The following is a 16896-nucleotide window of genomic DNA, read 5'->3' as shown; positions in this document are numbered from 1 at the left end:
AAAAAAAGGTCAGAAAAAAGGGTTATGAGTGGATAAATGAAAATACATTTATAGCTTTTGCCCACCTAGTTTGTGCCTCCTCCAGAGTAGATTCTCTTAACTTGGAAAGGGAACATATATTACCCTGGAGCAGTGATTAATTACACGTAACCTTCAAAGAAAGCTGAATAACTGAACACCTTTGAAAAAGGGATTCCATAAAAACACTATTAACATCATCATGCTAAATTATAAAATTATTTTCCACATGTAAACATCTTTTCTCACACATTGTGATTTATATCCTGATCCTTCTCTATAGATATGTTATTACTGTTCTTACTATTGGCATGATTTTCTGGGAGGCTCTGCAGACACAAATTCCTATCCCATAAGTTTCTGCAGTGAGAGATGTTTCTCTCAGATAGTCAGTTATAGTGTATTTCATGTAAAAATGTGTCCCACATGGTGTAGTGTAAAAAGGATAAGTGACTCTGGTCAAAAAGAAATTCTTTATAGACATCTTTTTGAAACTTTAAGGGGAACCAAGTTTAACATAGTTCTTGGCAACTGTTAAGTATTTTTCCTTTTTTTTTTTGTCTTTTGTCGTTTTAGGGCCACACCCGCGGCATATGGAGGTTCCCAGGCTAGGGGTTGAAATCAGAGCTATAGCTGCCAGCCTATACCACAGCTCATGGCAACGCCAAATCCTTAACCCATTGAGCGAGGCCAGGGATCGAACCCAAAACCACATGGTTCCTAGTCGGGTTCGTTTCTGCTGTACCACGACAGGAATTCCTAAGTATTTCTGATTCTAGAATATTCAAGTTCTAGAAACTTCTCATTGTCTACTTTACAAAAAAGCAAATTTTTAGCTACAACAGATCTCATGCTTACCTTCTCATACCATAAGTCACTGTCTTTTCTCCACTCTGACCTTTCAAATAATGAGAGTCTGACCAGTCCCATACCCTCACTTCTGTACCCCTCCTAAAAATGTAGTTCATCTGTTCCCATTCTTTTCTTTTTTAAAAAAAAAAGTAGCTTTTGTAACTTTTTCTTGTCTTTTTTTTCACTAAGATATGTGTATGTTGTGTGTTGGACAATGTGAGTGTGCAAGGCTGGGTTATGGGTTATACTACAGGTAGGAAAATAACTCAGAGTGCTTTTTTCTTTTTGTCCTACACATGTGATTGAAACTCAAGTCAGATAGTAAATTTTAATTGTTCTATCCAATAGCATTCCACAAAGTCTATATATGGTGTGTGGCTTTGTGAGTAAACTGATCTTTTGTGTGTTTGATTATATTATCTCTACAATAGTTTTTTGTTTAAAAGAAAAATGTTGGTGTCCCCCAAATAATTGAACTAAAATTTTTCACACATAAGCAATCATGTGTTATGCAAGGTGCTAAGGCCTTTATAGGTAAAGCTCATTTTATTCTCAAAGTAACTCTGTCAAGCGAATAATATTTTCTCAAATTTTATAGAGGATGAAATTAGGACTTTAGTTAACAATTAGTGCATCATAAGCAAGGAAATAAAATACTGGATTCAAAATCAAAGAGTTTGTCTTGAGAGCTTGAAGTTTTAAACACTGCCCTATCCTTTCATGGTCACTATAGAAGAAGGAACTGCATCACCTTATGAAATGATATAATCTCCAGACAAACTAACAATCCTTCCAGCACTAGCTCCAGTTAAGAAACCATTCTGACACCACCCACTCCTCCCCATTCTCATCCTTGATTTGTGTGAATGCAGCATATTCACCCTTGTGGTAGGATGTAGATCCTCACTCAAACGTTATTAAGTCATTTCTGATTCTGAAATGCTAAGATTTCTATTCATGAGCAACTATAGTCTCTGTCTCCAGATTTTCAACAGGAGAATGAAAGTAAAAATATGCAGCTCGTAAAAATTCAACTTTAGTCTGACAGCAAGGGGCAGTGAGGGTACTGTGATCATTAATGAGGAGAGAAAAAGGATTGGGTCCTAGCATCAAAGTGGAGCACTGGGCTGTCAGAACTTAAGTCAGGTCAACACAATTCCCCACTGCAGGCTATGATATCTGAAAATAGTTTCAGCTAAGACATACCCAAACTACAGCTGAGAGGCCTAACATTGCTGCTGCTATCAACCTGACCCCATGCACGAATGCTTATTCTGTCTTTGCCAAAAGAAGAATCACATCCTTGATCAGGTATAGAATTCTGCAATCAGGCTGGGTTTTTGAGGTGGAGGTGAGGCTGAACAAATCTGATAAGCTGTTCTAGAGAAATGGCAGTGGCAGCCGACAGGAATAAGGCAAGATGATATAATCCACTTAAACTTTATCAAAGATCTAGACCAAAGACTTATGGTTGAAATAAATGTATACTCTCGTGTGGGGAGAAAACAGTAATAAAAAAGAAAGGCCATCAATTTTCTTGGTAGCCAAGAAAACCAGAGAGTAACCAGGGATGAATCAAGAAAAACTGGCAGAATCTAAAAGAAAAATGTTTAATAATATTCAGACTGAATCTTTCCAATATTCCTCTCAATGTAGTCTGTCAAAAAATTGAACTTGTCCATCACCTTGATCTCCTTCCCATCTGGCATCTGTGAAGAGTATATGTTAGGGTAAATGTTAGAATGTTGGTAAATTTCTTATCAAATATCATCTAATAAACCAAAATATCATATATATTTATAAGTGTCTGACCCCTTTTCCCATTTCTGTTCCTATCACTGTCAATAAAAAAAAGATCTTTTTCTTCAAGTTCATTATGATTCCATAAAAGTATAAATTAAGGATGGAAGAAAGCATTAAGTTTGAATATCTTTGGTTTTAGCCAGGAGGTGATCCAAGCCATTAATGCTATTTAAACACCTTTCCTTTGGTATTCAAGATTGCAGCATGCTGTCTTCAGGCAATGTAATGCTGAAAAACAAGACTTTAATGATAAAATAGAGGAAAAAAGACAAGCTACTCTTGTCAGTGTCAGGAGGTAAATAGCGCTAATCTGTCTTCATTATTGCTATGCAGGCTGTAATACCAGGTGGGAGGATGTGTAATATCTTTTACCATTATCCAAGAGCTAAGTATCAGGCTGAACCTTCAATGCAGAATTACCTCTGATCAACAAAAATGTGGCAATCATTTCAGTCTGAAAATTGCCTTCAGAGAATTTTGACATCTTTCTGTTAAAATGAGAAGACCTCTCACTTTCCCTCATTATCATTATTTCCTTAGATTGTAAAGTTTGGTAGATTTGAGTACTTAACACAAGCTTCTTCTCAGCCAAAAGATGAATAAATAAACCCTCCCAAACCATAAAACACCATGATCAAATTTTCTCTTTGCACTTGCCTTTAAGAGATCAAAATTAATCTTAAAGGTAGGAAAGACCAATTGGAAGATTAAAAATGTGAATACCTACAATCAAAATTAAATCTATCACTTTGCTATTACGTCCTTCATTGAACAGTTTTGTTTCTGACCTGTATTGTCTTCACTCTGTTAAAAGATACTAATTTTCCTTTACTCTTGAATTCTTATACCTGACCAAAATTTGCTAAACTCATTTAGTCAAGATTGATCCCATACAGAATTGTTAAGTGAATGATATTTGTCTTGGGGTTCTCTTCTTTCAATGCCCTTACCTGCTGCCTTCATGACAGTCTTTAAATAACTGTTTAAAAAAAAAAGGGTTCAAAATGGAGGTACTTATATGAAACCCTATGTCACCAAACTGAGACTTAATTACAGTTTTGGTCTCTCCCAGAAATGGGATCTTAATCCAGTCAGTCAGGAATCACCTGGTCAGCACTAGTGTGGTCATCTTCCTGAGAGACTCCTGCCATCCCCTAAAGGAAAATGACCTGCCCCAGACAATCCACTTTTTGCTAGTAAAACTTGCTTGTTCCCATTCCTTTCTGCCTGTAGGTTTTCAAGTTTGCATAGTTCCTCAGAGAGTTTTACCAGCTAGATAGGGTATTACCCAATTCTTGAATCATTGAGTAAAACCAAAAGGATCTTTAAAATGTACTCGGTTGAATTTTTTTTTTTTTTGGGGGGGGGGTCTTTTGTCTTTTTAGGGCAGTAGCCGTGGCATATGGAGGTTCCCAGGCTAGGGGTCAAATTGGAGATACCACTGCCGGCCTAAACCACAGCCACAGCAATGCTGGATCTGAGTTGCATCTGTGACCTACACCGCAGCTCACAGCAAAGCTGGATCCTTAACCCATTAAGCAAGGCCAGGGATCGAACTCAGATCCTCACGGATACTAGTTGGGTTCATTAACCATTGAGCCATGACAAGAACTCTGAACTTTTTTTTTTAACAACTCTTCATCCAAACTGATCAGTAACTCTTTGTTCACACACAAGCCCTGCTTCTTTCTTCTACCACCACCTGTTATTCTTCCTAGGTTCCCTATGTTAGTAAGTGGACTGAGTTATTAAAGAAATATGGAGTCACCCTGATTTGACATCCAATCAATCTTAATATGTTACTGAGTGATTCTACCTTCTAAATATTTCTTGAATTTGACAATTTTACTTTCTTTCCATATATATACTTCCCTAATTAAGTTCCCCAGTATCTCATGTCTCCCTCAACCTCTTCTCTACCAGGTAACCATTGATCTTGTTTAAATAAATAAACTCTGATCATCTTACTTTTCTGTTTAAACTCATCAAGGATCCTCACATATTCAGAATAAAAGCCACATTCTTTCATATTATGTACCACACCCATTGTGACCTGGAACCTGCTTATATCTTCAGTCTCTTTTTCTATTTTTGGTTCTTCTCTCAGTTATTTCTAAATGTATTCAATGACAAAATATAATTAACCATTTACAAAAGTATAAGTACACACAGAAAATCTAGTCACCGGTAAGGAGTCATTGTGATTTTCATATGTTGTATGAAGAGGTTTTGAGAGATCAAGCTGGATTGGTAGATTATGATGAATTTGCAGAGATAAATGGCATATTAGGAACATGGGCTTAATTCTGAAGAAAATAGCCCTCAAGGTTTTTGAGCCAAGGAGAAATCTGATCAGTGCTATAGTTTAGGAAAAGAAAACTTAGAGCAATAGGTAAAATTAATTGTATGGCAAGCACAAGATTGGATCAGGAAACCAGTAAAGAAGCTATCGGCAGTAAATTAAAAGTAATGAGATCTTCCAATATGGTGGGGGCTGTAAGAATGAGAAGAAACAAGAATAAAGTGAGAGTTATTACGAAGGAAAATCAATAGCTCTTGGCAAGTGACTGGCTGTGGAAGGCAAGCAAGAGTCAAAGATGAAAGAGGATTTGAGCGTAATGACTCGGGAGATGATAGTACAATTAATACTTAAAACATACTGGAGTAGGAATACGGTATGTCCAGCTTCATCCATATTGGATTTGAAGAATATTATGACATGCCATTCAAGTCATGTCCATAGTAGGAAAGTGAAAATTGCAGACTTAAGTCTTTTGTATGTTAAGTTAAAATTTGTACCTATCATTTTTTTTTGAAATGCATATTCCCTGTTGCTAGTATAGAAGAAAATTACATAGCCTGTACATTTACAATTCTATAAGGGAATGTTCAAATCATGTGAGGCACAAGACATGACCTGCTACATAACTTACAGGGCCCAGTGCAAAATGGAAATACAGGTTCAAATATTATTAAAATTTTCAAGATGGCAACAGCAGAGCATTAAATCAAGCTCAGGGCTCTTCTAAGCAATAAGCCTTGTGTAACTACATTGATTTTTACACCCATGAAGCCAGCCCTACTATAAGGATCAAGTATTCTATCTCATTCACTGTAGTGATTACTAGGAAAAGAGATTTCAAGGGTCCATCTGTGTCCTCTTATGCATCTCAAAATGCACTTACAATTCGAATGGAGCACAATCAGCTTTACTCAATTTGTATGTGCTTAATAGAATCATAATTAGCCATAATACATCTTTGATAGAACTCTTGACACATTTACTATCTGTCAACCAAGATAAAGATATTAGAAAAAATTAGAAAGTTGAGATAAATAAAATTGTTTTTAAAAATTCTCACTTTTGGTCTATTCCTCCCTGTTATTATGTTAGACATTTGACCTTAAGACCAATAGTTTATCAAATATGGGACAAAACATTGAGACATGACTTGGCATTGTAAAAAAATTGGAGTATCTACACTGCTGGTCTAAAGCGAAGTTTCTGGAATTTTATTTATTTTTTAACAAACATTGTCTAGTATAAGTTATATGCTAGGCACTATTCTAAGCCCTTTATAAATATTAACTGATTATTAATTTTAAAAAATGAGGTATGTCTATTATTTCCATTTCACAGGTAAGGAAATCAAGGCACACAGAGGTTAAGGATTTGCTCAAGGTTATACAGTAAGAAATAAGAAAGCCAAAACTTGGGCCTTCTGGCTCCAGATTTCATGTTTTTATATAATACACTGTGCTGTTCCCTCAGTAAACTACCATTTCCTCACAAACAGAAACAGAAGTAGAATGAAGTCACATAATTTTAAAATTCCAGGGAAAATGATTTGCTGTGTATAAAAGTATTTTTCCAAAATACTGAAATGAACAAATTATGAATAATTATTGAAAGTACTCCAAAAGGATAATAAAATATTGGGTAAATGTTACGTAAAAAACTATTGAGGTAACTTAGTATTACAAATATGTACTCTCTTTATTTTGAAGTCCTGCAACTATCCACCTTTTGAGATTTAAATCAGTAAATTTTCATCCAATGTGTAAACTCTGATTTTACATGTCTTTTGAGGAGGGTAGAATGGGATCTTCTTGAATTTTTTAATTGATTGAATTTTTGCCACCTCCCAGCCTTATGCCTAATATACTGAAAAGTTAAGGAGGAACTCTTGCTTTACTATCCAGGATTTTGTGCTGAACTGCAATATCTTTAAATCAGAGATCTGCACATCTTGGTCTTTTTTTTTGGCTTTTGTTTTTTTTTGCTTTTTCTGTTTTTTTTTTTTTTTTTTTTTTTTTAGAGGTTAGAAGTAATTTGGGGGTGGGGAGAGGGTATTAATGGAAAGTCACAAATTGGGAAGAGACTTGAGTTGGTAAGTGGTCAGGCCCCCTAGAAGACAGTTTGATATTAGTTTTTGCAGAATTCAACTCAAAACATGTATAATATTCTAACATGCACAAAAGAGAAAGTATTAATTTACTATTAATACTTACACTAATTCACTTTTTACCTATTTTCAAACTTTTCTAAAACTGAGGTGACTTTAAAATCTATCTTCCAAAACATAGAATACTTTAGGAAAGAAAAGAAAGCAATACTAAATATTATGCTGGGATAGCAGATATGCTAGGGCTAACCAAGGAAAACTAGGGTGTATGATCACTCAATTTATAACCAATCTTATCAAACCCAGCTTTACCTTCACCAATCGTCCACAACGCAACAGCAAAAACTTAAGAAATCTTATTAAACTCTCTCATTCAAAGCTGATAGCATTAGCTAATTGGCCCAGGTGCTACCCTATGCATTTGCTTCATTTCCTGTGATTTCAATTGCATGTATGTATAAATGATTTTCAGTTCACCCATTCTTGCCTCTCAGGTAAGTATAAAATAAATGTTTAGAAAAGTGAAACTTCCACTTTACCATGCTTATACAAATTTTGAAAGATATCAGAGGGGGAAAACAAGGCAGGGAGGGAAAGAAGAGAAGGGAACAAGAAGAAAAGAGATCAGTTTGATGTCTGGGCAGATGAGAAGGGTGACAACAAACTGTAGCATTAATACCTGTGAATGCCTGGTTTAGTGACTTTATAAACATACCCAGATTTGATGAGACTCAGAGTTATTAAAAATCATTAATGAATTTTGAAGACTACCTATGTATCAACAAATGTCAATGCATACTCTCAAATTCTGATATTTATAGCTTTAATGTTTATATTTTCAACTACTTACAAGGGACCCAAGGATCTATGACATTTATTCATTTGTGATTTTCTTGAGTCACTGATTTTACTTATAATCTGAGCACAGGAGAAAACCGCTTATCTAGGAAGTGATCTAAGTGGACTGCGGTCAATATATTCACACTTTAAAATTGGCTCTACCATTCTTCACTCATTGTTATCATTCATTTTGGAAGGGAAATTACATATTATGACAGTATTCAATGATTTGATAGCATGGTGTTCTCTATAATAAAAAGATTTCCTTTCCTAAGAATAAGAGTCAATTAGGTGCATAAGCAACTCCCTTCTAGTAGGCAAATCCATTCAAACCCAAAAGTATAAGTCATAAGACTCTTTAGAGAAACTGAAATTTGGAGAGGGAAAATTGGATGTTTTCACAAAGTAGTGTGAGGTTATGTAAATTGATGGATTGTCTTTCACTCTAGGAATTTTTATTTAAAGAACTTTGGCCATTGGAATCAGAATACTGCTTTCCCTGCACAGTACTGGGTAAACACTGAGAATTCATGCTCTGCAGTGTTCTTTTTTCTCTTTGAATGCCCACAAGCACCATTATGTCAAGTCAAGCAAGGTACGACACGATTGACTAGCCTGCAATTTTGTTTTACATCAATCATATCTTAGACATGTCTACTTGAGGCTATACCCTGGTCACCTTGATCAGACATAGGCATATCCCAGGTCCTAACCATCAGCCTGTTTATAAATCATCTCTCAGGGTATGGGCTGCCAACTTCAGCTGCCGCTGCCTCTTTTTAATTTAGTTATTTACTACTAAATATAAATTAATTTTCTTGATTTTTTTTTTCTGTTTTAGTCTCAGAGTAAGAATTTACTCCCAGATTCTGAGGTCTCTTTTTTTAAAATATAATTTATATTTTATATTGGAGTATAGTTGATTTACAATTTTGAGTTAGTTTCAGGTGTATGCCAAAGTGATTCAGCTATCCATACATGTATATCCATTCTTTTTCAGATTATTTTCCCATATATGTTAATACAGAATATTGAGTAGAGTTCCTGTGCTGTATAGTAGATCTTTGCGGATTATCTACTTTATATATAGCACTGTGTATCTGTTAATTCAAAATTTATAATTTATCTCTTCTCTCACCTTTTCCTCTTTGGCAATTTTTAAGTTTGTCTTGAAGTCTGTGAGTCTGTTTCTGTTTTGTAAGTAGGTTCATTTGTATCATTTTATGGCACATATATGTGATACTATATGATATTTGTCTTTATCTGACTTACTTTACTTAGTATGATCATTTCTAGGTCCATACAATGTTGTTGCAAATGACATTATTCCATGCTTTTTTATGGCTGAATAATATTCCACCGTATATATGTACCACATCTTTATCCAGTCCTCTGTTGATGGACATTTAGATTGCTCCATGTCTTGACTATTGCAAATAGTGCTGAGGCCTCCTTTAATAGCTGCTATGTTCCAAATGCAGCATTAGGAGAAATCTGTAATACTTAAACAAAATTCTGTCTTTGAATAATTTAAGCCCTTCATAGAAAATTAATTTTACTAAGTAAGTAGCTAAGAAAATTGAGATTTATATGAATAAATATATGTAAAGAAAATGGCATAATAATTTTAAAGGTTTTACTTATACAACAAAACAATCTTTAAGACTTTGTTTTTAAAATTGTGTCTATTTATTGGAATGGGTTTCAATTACGCAACTAGCACCTTAGTGTCACTATGTACTTTAGTTACTTTAGTTGCCTATTACTTTGTAATAACCTCAATACTTAATGGTTTAAGAATCTGAAAAAGAATGGATACATGTATATGTATAACTGAATTACTGTTGTACAGTGGAAAGTAACAGCATTGTCAATCAACTATACTCCAATAAATTTTTTAAAATTAAAAAAAAAAAAACAATGGCTTAAAACATTTTTTGGTGGTTTTTTTTTTTCTTCATAATCCTGTGTTTGGCACGCCTCGACTACATGACACCTCTCTCTGTGTGTGATTGTCTAAAATTATTCACATGGTTGCCTTCATCTAGACATGTGATAGCACAGCTAGGGCTGGATGTCCAAGAAGGCCTTTTACTGCCAGTTGATTTTGGCCGTCAGCCTCCCTGTGGCTTCTTCCTCTACAGTAGTCTAGACTTGGTTCCTTGCATCATTGGATATAACTGGAAATCAACAGAATGAAAGCAGAAGCTAACAGGCCTCTGAAAGCCTAGGTTCAGAATTGGCAGTCTATCATTTTTACCATGTTCTATTGGTCAAGGAAAGACTCTAGGGAAATGGAAACAGTCTTCAACATTTAGTGAGAAGAGAGGAGCATGCAAGTAGGAATGGGTGTAATTATTTTTTAAAGCTGTCTTGTGAGATAACTTCTGACATGAAGCTGTCACTGGGAGGAAAGGACAAAGGCTATACAATCATGTATGTTGAAATCAGGGAGACAAAAAAAGGATTAGATGCTTACCAATTTTTCCTCCTAGTAATCCTAGTATACATTCTCTAATAAAAGTTCCTCCAAATTGTCTTCTTTCAAGTTTGAAGTAAATCTTCAAGTCACCAGGTTAGTTTGGTGCTTTAGGCATTTTCCCAATTGCTTTATTTCTTGAAAAATGTTCTTAGCAAGAAGGTTTTTTGCTAAGATGCAAAAGCAAAAATAAGTAAAAAGTATAACCTTTTTTCCATTTAGTAGAGATTTAACTAAGAAAATCAGATATAAAAATATATACCCAAACTTAATTAGTCAAAATATCACTGAGTTCAATCTATGCAGATTTATTTTTCCTAACTTGAATTTGTCTATAGCAAATAATAATTAACTATAGATCCTTATAACTTAATTATCACTCCTGTCTTATATAAAACATAATGAAACAAGTTCTGAAAAGTTCATAACAAAAACCTTTACTATTTAAAGAATATTCTGCTTTTAAAAATGAAATTCAAGGAGTTCCCGTCGTGGCGCAGTGGTTAACGAATCCGACTAGGAACCATGAGGTTGTGGGTTTGGTCCCTGCCCTTGCTCAGTGGGTTAACGATCCGGCATTGCCGTGAGCTGTGGTGTAGGTTGCAGACGCGGCTCGGATCCTGCGTTGCTGTGGCTCTGGCGTAGGCTGGTGACTACAGCTCCGATTCGACCCCTAGCCTGGGAACCTCCATATGCCGTGGGAGCGGCCCAAAGAAATAGCAACAACAACAACAACAACAACAACAAAAGGCAAAAGACAAAAAAAATGAAATTCAAAATAATAAAACTCAGAAAGACCTTATTCTCCAGTGCTGTGTTATTTGAAAAAAATGAGTTGGGTTTTTTTTCCCCTCCAGGAAATATGACAAGCTTGGAATTACTCAGAGCTACATATCCCAAAGATAGACTATCTGAGAAAGAAGAAATTCCTGTATCTCCAAATGGCAAAGTAGACTCCTGGGGCATGTTACATCAACTGTTGGAGAATTTATATTGGCCTGATCTAATCAGGCAGAAGACAATTTATGGTATATGTTTTATTTGATTCCATCCATTTTTACAATAATATATCCATTTCTACTTATTTGGGCAACAAGAAAATTTGAGACTTCTTATGTAGAAATGCTTAGAAGACATAAAATATGTATTGAAATTTTCGAAATAAAAAAACGATATATGCATTTATGTGCATCTATATTTAAAAGTTATGTTCATCTAATAAAAGCTATTTGAAAATTAATCAGGGATTATTTCAGAGTCTAAACACAAAATAATAAAGTACACTTTAAAAATTATCTCAGAATATAACAGTGAAGTTTTTTCATTAAAATTAGGGGAAAAATGTTTGTAAATTCTGGTAGGCAGAAAAGTGCCCTGTCCTGCCATAGATGTTCATGCCCTAAGAGCTGAAAACTGCGGACATGGTAGTCACTTTCCCAAAGAATCCAATATAGGAAAGATTATCCAGGATTATCTGGGTGGGCTCAGTCTAGTCATATGAGTCCTTAAAATTGGAGAACCACTCCAGAAAGGGGGATATGACAATGGAAGAAGAGCTAGAGAGCGGTGACTTGAAAATAACTCAACCTGCTATTGCTGGCTTTGAAGGTGGAGGAAAAGAGACATCAACCAAGGAAAGCACATAGCCTTGAGATGCTGAAAAGAGCAAGAAAATGTACTCTTTCTTAAAGCCTCCAGAATGGAAGAGAGCCATTTTAACACTTTAGTCCAGTGAGATCTATGTTGGACTTCTGACCCACAAAACTTGAAGCAACTAAAGTTGCATTTCTAATTTCAATTATTTACATACAATGCTTCAACCAACTACAATGTGAAGACACATAAACATTTAGATAATGCCAATATTCAAACTGTTTTACATATATACACATTGTAATAATTTATCTATGTTGAAAACCAACCTGCTGTGAATACTGCTTGAATTCAACCTAAAATTATTTAAACTATGCATGCTTAGGGATGCATTAATAAGTTGATTTTAATTGCATTGTTTTAAAGTATAGTTAATATGATAAACTTCCTACAATAGGGTTTTTTTTTTCCCCAGTAGTGATGTGGCAGATATACTGTCATTACTTTAAAAGATTCATATCTACCTGTCATCTTCTCCACAAATTTCCCAATTTTCAAAAGCAGGTAGAATCTTTTACCAGTTTCAGAGGAAGATTCATAATTGAACTAGATCTATCATTATTATGGCTCTATCCTGTTTGTCTGTGACAGGTCTACAGTTATATATATTTAGTTGTGGCAAATGAGACTCAAGAATATTTTAGAGGACTTCAATTTTCATGAGAAGGGTTCTGCATCCTACTTTTTGCCTTGGGATGGAATTTTAATGTCAAGAGCCATAGCAGCCATTTTGCAGCTATAGGGAGACAGAGAAGCACAAATGCAAAAAGCCTACATGATAAGAAAGGTGGAGTAGAAGGATTTGAAAAAAAAAAACAAACAAACAAACCCTGCTTTGGACTGCCTATCTTGGTCTTATTCAAGAAGTAATTAAATGTTTTCTTTTGAATAAGTTTTTTTTTTTATTCTATAAGCTACTATTATCAGAGGTTCTGCTACTTAAAAACACAGGTTAACTGATATAGGTGAGAAGATACTCCTTTAGACACTAGAATAAATATAAGTAGTCATACTCAAAGCTTTCAATTAAAAATTGTGCTTGTAGCTAATGGATTCTAAATATTAGAAAATTTAAAAAAAATTAAAGGCAGTTAGATTAGGGCTTTGGTAAACATTATTGAGTTCCCCCCAAATCTCTTCTGCTACAGGAAAGTTTGGATCAAATTCATTTTATGAATTATCTCTAACTTTTGTGGGAAATTCAGTGTCACTTATTAATTGGGCTGGTGGTTTGTATCCACTGATAAACACAGCCATCCAGAGAAAAGTGCCATTCAAAACTGCTCTGTTCAACTCTTTGAATGTAGATATTTAGGAGATAATATGTCTGACAGAATTCAGAGCCTGGTGCTATCTGTGCTGTAATTGGTGATCCTCACCAACCCTGGCAACAATGACCCCTCAATTTTTCTAACTCCTCCCATAACATCCACCCCACCCTCCACAAATCCTTTTCTAAAAAGTAAAAAATTCTCTGCTTTGGTGATAATATAGTCTCTTAAGGCAAGCCTATGTTTCAAGCACTTGGCATGTAAGATGAATTTCAATGGAAAATAATTTTGCCATTAGAGCCTTAGGCAAAAGTTGCAAAATATGTTGAGTTTATGTCTGGTACCCTTTGCTCACCCTTCCTGTTTGAATCTGTTCAAACCTTTACCTTTTGGGAATGATTCATACTTTTAATTGCGTTTTTAAGACTCCAATCCTTTTTCTCCTTCAACTTTTGACACTATGTTCTTTATTGAAGATGCGAATAACAACCGCCTTCCCTCTTCCCAGAGGCTTATTAATCCCTCATTTTTGCTACTGATATCAATTAAGAAGAAAAATAATTTAAATTCATTCACATTAAAGAATGACTGGCTGATAGGCTCAACTACCCAATAATTATTTTTATTTTCAACTACCCAATAATTATTTTTATTTTAAAACAAGGAGATTATTAACCTAAATTACACTCATTAGAGAAGCAGCTGGCATGTAGGACTAGTTTTCATCTCAGCTGACCACAGTCACTCATTTTCAGCAGGACTAACTCTTATCTTTTAAAAGACAAGTTTGATTTAGAGAATTGTTATGGGTTCTAAGTAAAGGTAATTATCTTGTGATTCTTTACACATGAGAAGAAGATAGTTTTGAGTTAGGGAATCTACATTTTTTTTTAATATATATACGAATAATCTGGCAAACTCATTCTACAAATTTTCTTAACTTTGACCGGAAAGATAGTGATTCCAAAAAATAAAAATAATAGTTTTTAAGCAAGAAATGTCTCACACCTGAAATTTTTCTGCTTGGTAATTAACTATGCTAAAAATGAATAAAGAAAGATTTGTGTGGGGGATGATATTTGATCATTGTGTTCATTTATTAAGGACAAAATTCAGCACAGCACAGTCAAAGCATTTTTAATAAATGTGACAGATTAGCAGCTATAGAAATATACTGTCTGCTGCAGGAAGCCTCACACCTGCATGTAGAAAATACTGGTCCACATAGAAAACTTGGAATATTTCACTCTGATCTAGAATTTTCCTTTGAAATGACTTGCTACTGTGTCCTAAGTAAATAATGAGAGTAATTAAAGATACCATGTCTTCTTCCTTCTTCAACCAGACTCAACTCCAGCTATAAAAGGACAAAAAAAAAAATACTGTCTTAATTTTAATTGGCTAGATTTGCTATCCCTCCACTGAATGTGATGAAAGGTGACCAGATGAAGAAAAGCAGCAGTAAATTCTTGCTATTGCTCAGGAAATTGCTGTAGCACTTCATTTTAAATGTAATTCAAAGTGAAATCCTATTACTAAAAAGGCTCATGACATGAAAATTTTATTTTAGAGTGGTATAATGCAATTTCGGGTGATGCTGTAATTCTTGGGTGGGATGTTAGACGACCTACAGAACAGGAAATGACTCCCATTAGTGAAACCTTGAACATAATTGATATCAGAAAGTATGGAAAACAGGGAGTCCATTGTTTTTACAACATGCTACTTCCCCCTCAGGATGCTTACTACCAAATAGCTGAGGGAAAAGTTTTAAAATATCAATTTACATCCTGATAGGTAGTTTAAAGGTAGATGAGATTTAAATTTAAACTGGAAGTGATGAATAGCAGAATTTTAGTACTGTGTTGATCAATTTTTTACAGTGCTGGTACAGAAGGTTGCAACCACATTAGTTCTTGCCCAAAATAGAACAACTGATCCTTAACTTTGCAAAGATTTCCAGTGTGGTTTCCAAATTCTTCCAACATCTTTGTATATATCTTGTAGGAAATCTTTATGCAATATATTTTAATTCTAGGTTTCCATGCATTCCATGTAGCTAAGATGCCATTTGCATGAACATTAACACAGTCAAAAATCTTTTTTTTTTTTTTTGCATTCAGGATCCTGATTCAGTTCTCTGTAGAGCAAGATTTAAGATTACTCATAATTTCAACATGCAAAATTAGAAGAGATTTATGTTTGATGAAGCATACTTGATAGCCACTTGGGGATCTAAATGGAAAAAGAAACTGCAAAAACAGAGCCATTCTTTTTGTGCATATGAAGTGACTTCTTTGGTTTGGGCCTTTGGCATCTATTTATAAAATATAGCTTGATTTGTGACAGACCGTATCCATAAGGTTACAGCCATGTTGAAAACTAAATAATGGGGGAGTGGGCGGAAACAGAGTGCTGCATCTCTTATATGCACTCAACGGAACATATAATGGATCTCTTTCAAATGTCTAGTGAATTTAGTTTCTTGGGCTTTTCTTGTTAAAGAGATCTACTGGCATTTCCTTCTCATGAGGCCTATCTGCATGTTGCCATGTCTCTCACCATGCTGTGATTTTTCTCCTGGCCTTTGGCATGCCCTCTTTCATTCTCCTTACTCTTAAGACTGAGCATACACGGGGTAGCCTACCTACAGAACTTCAATCTTCCTTTCTGTGCTCACCAAGATCTGGCTGTGTTTCAGGATTTCAGGGTACTGTAACGGTAGCTAGTAATAGAGCATTTAAAGGAAAAATTAAATACAATAAAACTTATGAAACAAAGCAGCTACTATGTTAAGTCCAAAAATGCAAGCATTGCCACTGGGCCATTATTTTTATCTTACTGTCAGTACACTGAAGCCTCTACTCTCCATCTCCCTGCTGCAGGTGGAAAGACCAACACTTTTGACTTTCTTAACTCTTTTACAATCACAGTCAGAGTGTCTCCTGTTTAAAGAGCAGAATTCCATAGCAACTTTCATCTCTGCATTACTAAGTAATTACAGGGAGGGCATGTAAACTTTGCTGTTAAATGTGGAACTAGACAGTTGATAATAACCCATTCTTTTTAAAGTTTCACAAAGCATGTTTCATACTTGCTCATTTGATCTTCAAGGCAACTCTATTTCTACCCTCACTTCATGGATGTGAAAACTGAAATGCAGTGAAGAAACAAAACCTGCCCATGCTTTTTTTCAAAGTTAGTAAGTGTCAAAGTCAGGAGAACACAGGTCTTCCTGTCTCGTAAAATGTTCTTTCTAGTATGTGATACTGCTTACCAGGGCTATTCAATACTTTGATCCTCAGATGATGCTAAATTCATTGCATTTCATGGACACATTAGTAACTTTAGGCATTTCTTCCACTTCTCCCTTTAAGGGAGAAGTTATTCACCAGTAAACAGTAGTTTCTGGCTTCTCTTCACACAGGCTTCTGAACACAATTATAGCCTCATGATTCAAGAGTTCCCCAGAGCTGGTATTCTCTTAGGAAGCAAGTTACCCAGATCCTTTTGATGCATGGCTTCATGCAATGAAATGGAAATATGAGATTATCATTATTCTCTAGCTCACATT

The 16896-nt window shown here is 35.0% G+C and overlaps 1 long non-coding RNA gene across 1 annotated transcript; it reads right to left on the bottom strand.

Moving 5' to 3' along the window:
* Positions 1 to 2466: 2466 nt before the first annotated feature.
* On the bottom strand, positions 2467 to 10561 carry LOC125113491 (uncharacterized). Its single transcript, XR_007131472.1, has 2 exons — positions 10399 to 10561; positions 2467 to 2579 (listed from the first exon to the last, which is right to left on the bottom strand). It is a non-coding gene; the product is annotated as an uncharacterized LOC125113491 (long non-coding RNA).
* Positions 10562 to 16896: the final 6335 nt, after the last annotated feature.

This window comes from Phacochoerus africanus, chromosome 1 (assembly GCF_016906955.1).
Source record: "Phacochoerus africanus isolate WHEZ1 chromosome 1, ROS_Pafr_v1, whole genome shotgun sequence".
NCBI lineage: Eukaryota > Metazoa > Chordata > Mammalia > Artiodactyla > Suidae > Phacochoerus > Phacochoerus africanus.
The sequence above is the reverse complement of the archived record's forward strand: the minus strand, read 5'-3'. Positions and strand labels throughout refer to the sequence as shown.